Source organism: Arvicola amphibius, chromosome 11, assembly GCF_903992535.2.
Source record: "Arvicola amphibius chromosome 11, mArvAmp1.2, whole genome shotgun sequence".
Classification (NCBI taxonomy): Eukaryota; Metazoa; Chordata; class Mammalia; order Rodentia; family Cricetidae; genus Arvicola; species Arvicola amphibius.
This window is the reverse complement of record NC_052057.2, coordinates 34,500,583-34,506,582: the sequence shown is the minus strand read 5'-3', so window position 1 is coordinate 34,506,582 and position 6,000 is coordinate 34,500,583. Positions and strand designations below refer to the sequence as shown.

The 6,000-nt window shown below is 48.3% G+C and overlaps 1 long non-coding RNA gene across 2 annotated transcripts; it reads left to right on the top strand.

Moving 5' to 3' along the window:
- The first annotated feature begins 613 nt into the window (after window positions 1-613).
- Window positions 614-5,298, top strand: LOC119825935. 2 transcript variants are annotated; one of them, XR_005287340.1, is made up of 4 exons: window positions 614-868; window positions 979-1,279; window positions 4,126-4,263; window positions 4,481-5,298. It is a non-coding gene; the product is annotated as an uncharacterized LOC119825935 (long non-coding RNA). The 2 variants fall into 2 exon arrangements; XR_005287339.1 differs by having other exon boundaries at window positions 614-1,279.
- The last annotated feature ends 702 nt before the right edge of the window (window positions 5,299-6,000 follow it).

Sequence of the window (6,000 nt, the reverse complement as noted above, 5' to 3'; positions counted from 1 at the left end):
CTTCTACCCTTTGCTCCCCTGGTTTTCTCCTCTCCCTTCCCCCTCTCCTCTGCCAAGTCTAGTTATGTGCACTCTGGACTCTCCCGATGCCTCTGCCTGTGACCCTTTTATCTGCAATACACTTTCTCCTCCACTGGACCTGGGAGCAATCATGTCCTCCCTTCTCACTTAGTTTTCCTTCAACGTGGACTTCAGGGTCCACGTTCAAGGCCTAAGCTGAACTTAATTGCCGAGGAAGCACGGGCGGTTTAATCAACAGTCAGAAATGAAGGCGGCGTGGAGGAATGCTGACCTTGAAATCTCAGCAGTTCTGAGCGGCAACTGTGTGGTGGCAGCCAGTGAAGAGAAACCTTGCTCTATGGGTGAAGACAGAGAGCGGAGAGTTCATTCAAGAATGGCTTTTTGACGCTTGGCTTGCTGGGACAGGGCTGTGAACCTAGCTGCTTGAAAGGCCGAGGCAGGAGGATTCCAAGTGCAAGGACAGCCTGGACAACTGATACCTTGTCTCAAAAAAATCTTTTTTCTTTTTAATGAGGAAAAATAAAAATCTCTTTCCGTTCCTTTCCTTCGGAAGCACCTCACTTTCTGCTTTGCAAACAGTTCCAGTCACACACACACACACACACACACACACACACACACACACCCGCCTCTCCCAGGACTCTGGGTCTCTGGGATCTGGTTTAGGAGAGGGCTTGGAGTCCTTTGCCCCTTTGCCTGATGGTGACCTTTCTGGCACCCGCCTAAGTTAGCAAATATGAGCAGGATTCGGTGAGAGCAAGGGATATGAGTGTCCTGGTGGTGTTTATGCTTTCATCCTGCGCACAATGAGACGGTCCCACACCTGACTGGCTGGTCCCCTGGGGATGTCTGTCATATTTCTTTACTGTGGTAGAAGGAAGAAAACCCGTTCATTTGACCTTGGAATGCCTGTGGAAACTCTCGCCAGGCCCCAATTTCTGTTCTTTTTTCTTCCAGGGCGCTGGCTGTCACCTGAGCGTCCCAGCCCAGTGCTGAGTGTGGTGGTACCCTTCAGAGCTCATGGCTCCCTGCCTGACTGTGCCGTCTCCTGCTGTGCTGGTCAGACAAGCCGTGCACACTCTCCCAGAGGCGGCTGATTGTTATGAAAACCTTTGCCACATAAACAGAAACAAGACACGGACTCTTGCAGATACGAGTGCCAGCAAATGCCAGCAACTTTTCTCTTCTAACCTCTGGAACACAATTGCATCAGCTTAGCCGTGTGACTGGGAAGAAATACCAGCTCGAAGACCATCTGGTAAGAATGATCCTGCTGCATGGTGGATGGCACCATGCCCAGGTGCCTTGGGCAGATCCGCCTCATCTCTAATTTCTAAAACACCCACACCCACGCATTCTGACATGGCCTTGTAAAGGTGGGTCTGCTCTGGCATAGGCTAGAGGGGTCTGAGCCTAGGTTGTTTGTCCTGAGAAGCAATGTCAGGGGCGGCTGCCCTTCTGGATTAATCTGAAGTACAAGTGTGGCTTCAGGCCAGAGCTGACTCTGTTCAGTTACTTATCTAAAGCACATACAGTCTGAGGAGCGAGAGATAATGTCCGTGCTGCCCTGACAAGACATCGGCGATGGAGTAATTCATACACAGGTGAAATTTATTTTCCTGCGTTCGAGAGGTTTGAAGTTGTCAGCCAAGTGCTGGCGAGTTGGTGTCTTGTGAAGGGGTTTGCTTATAGAGGGCAGATAGACCTGCTTATCCTCATAGCGAGAGTAGAAAAGCGCACCCCCCAAGTCCTTCTGTAGAGCACTAACCCAATCGCATGGGCAGAGTCTTTACGGCCCAGTGAGCTCTAACAAGAGAGACACAAACATTCAGACCACCGCACACACAAAGCCAGGAAAGATCCAACTGAAAGGCACCTACAGGAAGGTGAAGGCCCCAGAGGAGGGAGGGACAGCTGGCCTACACCAGTGTGGATATTACCCTGCTGCTGTACAGGCCAAGGTAAGTGATGGTACCACAGGGGTGTGCACCGCAGAGATAGCACCGTTAATAAAGGCTTTGTGGAGAGAAGGATTCGTTCTTGAAGAGAAAACCATCGTAGTTAGCTACGCAGAGGAGAATTGTGCTCACGCCCGGAGGGCTGAGGGTCCAGAGGACAGTCTCGGGTCTCGAATGTGAGGTAGGAGCAGGCTGAACTAACATTCCAACCCTCGGCTTGCGAAGTGTTACTGGTGGTCGGGGTCTCTGGACCAGATGTTTCCAGGTTCTTGGCTTCTTATCCAAAGGATTGACAAAAGGGCTCATAAAGATTTGCAAAAGAAGCAAGACCACATGAGTATTCAAGGCCCCAGGCTACAGACATTGTTTTTTAAAATAGTGTCCACAAGAAGAGGGGGGTACTTACTTACTCAGGGCTTTCATTTGGGTCATTCTCTGTTTTGATTGATAGAGACGGTCATATATTCACCTTCCGTCTTTCCTTCCTTTCTTGTTTTCTGAGACAGGTGTCTCTCTATGTAGCCCTGCCTGTTCTCGAACTCTCTACTTAGACCAGGCCAGCCTTAGACTCAGAGATCCTTTGCCTTTGCCTCCCAAGTGCTGGGATTAAGGTCTATACCATCACAGCTGGCATGCATTCATTTTTCTTAATTGTGCATGTCCTTTCCCATAATGCATCTAGTTTTAATCACATGCATATACAATTGTGCATAGGCATAAGATGACAAACAGGGGTGTCTTCCTAAAAGGTTACTACAGGACACAGTTTTGACTTATTGTATATGAACCCAAAGTGAGTTCAGGCCTGATTGGTCCTTTGGTTCTTCATATGTGGGTACATTGAGACTACATTTGAATAGACATTGTCTAAGTCTGACTGTTCCCAGGGGCAGGGAGACATATCATTGTTTGGAGATGGGCCCACGATAGCTCAGTATGTGGACTGGGTGTACTGGGGTGTACTAGGGAGGGTTCTGAGGTTGCTGGGCACATTGCTTAGAGCAGGGGTTTGTGTGCATAGTGCGTGCAGGAGAAGGAACGGCTACTAAGTATGTCACGGTGGGAGAGAATGTGCATAGCCCCAAACCACATAGGGTTCCAGGGAACAAAGCTGTTTCCTAGGCTGCCTGCCTCCAAAAGACAGCAAAAGAACTCCTGATGACCTGATCCTAAGCTGTTAAGAGAATGTCCATACTTGAGACAAGATTCTATGGCATGAATGGGAGGTGGAGAAAGGGGGGCCTTTTTGGATGGAGAATTTAGCAGGGTTGGGTAGTAGGCCTGGCATGGGTGCTTAAGGACAAAGTTGCTGGTACGTGAGCAGGTGTGTGGGGGGGAGCAACAGAGTGGGGGAGCCTGTGGGTCATCCAAAAAAGGGTGCTCAGGACATGCTAGCCATCGGACCTCCATGCCAAGGGTCAGGAGCTTTATCCAGGAGTGTACCGGACGAGGAAAGAGGAGGCCCTGGAGGATTGGTGAAGGGAGCGGCTGTGACCAGAGATGGGAACAGAAGAGGTGGCGCAGGTCTGTGGTGAGGGTCTGTAGTGAGGGTCTGTGGTGAGGGCCTGTGGTGAGGGTCTGTGGTGAGGGCCTGTGGTGCGGGTCTGTGGCGCGGGTCTGTGGTGCGGGTCTGTAGTGAGGGTCGCGAGGAAGAAGCAATAACGAAGTAGAGCAAACACAGCTGGACATGGGGGCTGAGAGCTCTTCCAGGAGTGAGGGACAGTGGGAAAGGAGGGGCACTCGGCCTGCGTGAGAAAGGGTTCTGGCTGGGCCGACTCTCACCAGCCTGGGCCCTCCTTTCCAGAGCCCACGCACTGTCTAGGTTAGTTTTGTGCTCACATCACACACTCAGCCCTATAAGAAGCGGCAGGAGGCACAAGGTTGCTGGGAACTCGTGCTCTTTTCCGGCCGCACCACTGTCCACCAGCAAATCCTCTCCTTCCCTGGGCCTTTTCCTTCTGGTGCATTCTACCTCTCAACATCTGAAATGAAAGAAAACAACAACCAAACAAAACCCACAAAATAAAATAGAAAAAAAAAAAACAACAACCAACCAAACACCTTTCCCACATCATTCTTCTTTTGGTTGTCTCTCTAAGATATATTATTATTAGTTTTAATTGTATGTATCTGTATGTGTGTGCAGGTGCCCGTGTTGACTAGAGGCATTGGATTCCTTGGAGCTTGTGAGCCAACAGACATGGGCACTAGTCACCTAATGGGGTCCTCTGCAGGAAGAGCATACTGTTAACTTTCCCTCTAGGTGTCTTTCCCTTGCTTTTCGGTGAGTTCTCTCTTCTGGACCATGTCCGGTTCAGTGTGGGTTGAGGTTTGTATGCCAACAGCAGTAGCCAGAGGAACCGGCACTTTCTAATCCTTCGTGGGCGGGAAGGAGGAACCGCCTCCACTGGAAACCTCAGAGGGCAAATCCATAGTATAAACATAACCTTTGACCGCACCACGCGCTTGTGTTTTAAACACACTTGTGGTTTTCTTCACAGAGAGGCAGCTGTGGAGCAAGAGAGAACTTTGCCAGAAGGTTCTTCCTCCTCAGCGAGCCACTGTCCTCAGATATGCAAGACTCAAAGGCCAACAGAGGCCACAGAGGGAGGAGATCACCCCAAATAACATCAGAAGCTTCTTATCTGTGCTCAATGGAGACTCACAGACAGACATTTTCATAATGTTTAAATGGCAATTATTGGCAAATCTTGTACATGTATGTGTTTTGACCATATCCATACTAACTCCCTCCAGTTCTACATACTGACTTCTCTCTACTGGATCTCCCAGCTTCACCATTTAATTTGCCAAACCTTTTTTTTCCCAGAATATTTAGCCCATTGAATCATAAAGAAAAAGAAGTAAGCTTTTCAGATAAATGTATTTCTTCTAGGTACGACTGAAATCATTTTATGGAGAATGAGACTTGAGACTGGAAAGAGATGGCGTCATCAGTGAGTGATCCTCTGGAGTGATACCTACAGGCCATTAATGAAGTCAGTGGGCTTACACATAAAATAACACCCAGGAGGATGCCACTTATGTTAGAAAAAAGAGGAGGGGAAATAATCGTAGCTAGATGCCAGACAGTGCTGGCTGCTTTGCGTAATAGACTCTTGGGACCCTAAAATCTGTCCTATGAATTAGTCAGTTTGAGATGTTAAGTGTCTTGCTCAAAGCCAGATAGGAAATAGTGGAGCCAGGCTCTAAGCCAAGCAGTTAGTGTGTATCCCATACCCCGCCCTGCAAGCATGGCTCAGGTTATAGAAGCATAAACTCACACAATAAAGTCAGATATATTCACATAAACTGAAAATGACCATTGTCTTGGGCGAGAACTAAGACTTGAACTTGGGGCAGTCAATTCCAATGCTGTTAGGTTCAGTTTTGAAGTTTCTTGTGCTTTCTTCCCCAAAGAGAATGGTTTCAAGTTAGTTACGAAGCTAAATGTATCTATAAATAATTGCTAAATGCCTTAAAAAAATCAACGTTGGGGTCAATGTAGTGATTCAGAACCGAGTCCCTAGATGATGCTCTTCATCGTTAACATCAGATGACTCTGTTGTCACTGAGGTAAGGACAGTTCCATCTTTACTCTTGGACACTGTATGACTTACTTCTTTCAGAGAAGAAATGAGAATGATTGTTTTTGCTGGAAAACAGAAGGCATATTGGTAAATGTAGTATCCCAGGGCTGAGACGTACTTCAGAGTTCAGAAACGGAAGCCCAGATGGTCCTAGCAGATCAAGGACTGAACTAAGTCAAGAAGAAATCTGTTAACTGTCTTGGTTAGGGGTTCTACTGTAATGAAACTCTATGACCGAAATGTGGGGTTTCTTTGGCTTACATTTCCACACTGCTGCTCACCACCGAAGGAAGTCAGGACAGGAACTCACACAGGGCAGGAAACTGGAGGCAGGAACCTGGAGGCAGGAGCTGACGTGGAGGCCATGGAGGAGAGCTGCTTACTTTCTCCCTATGGCTTGCTTGTTCAGCCTGCTTTCTTATAGAAACAAG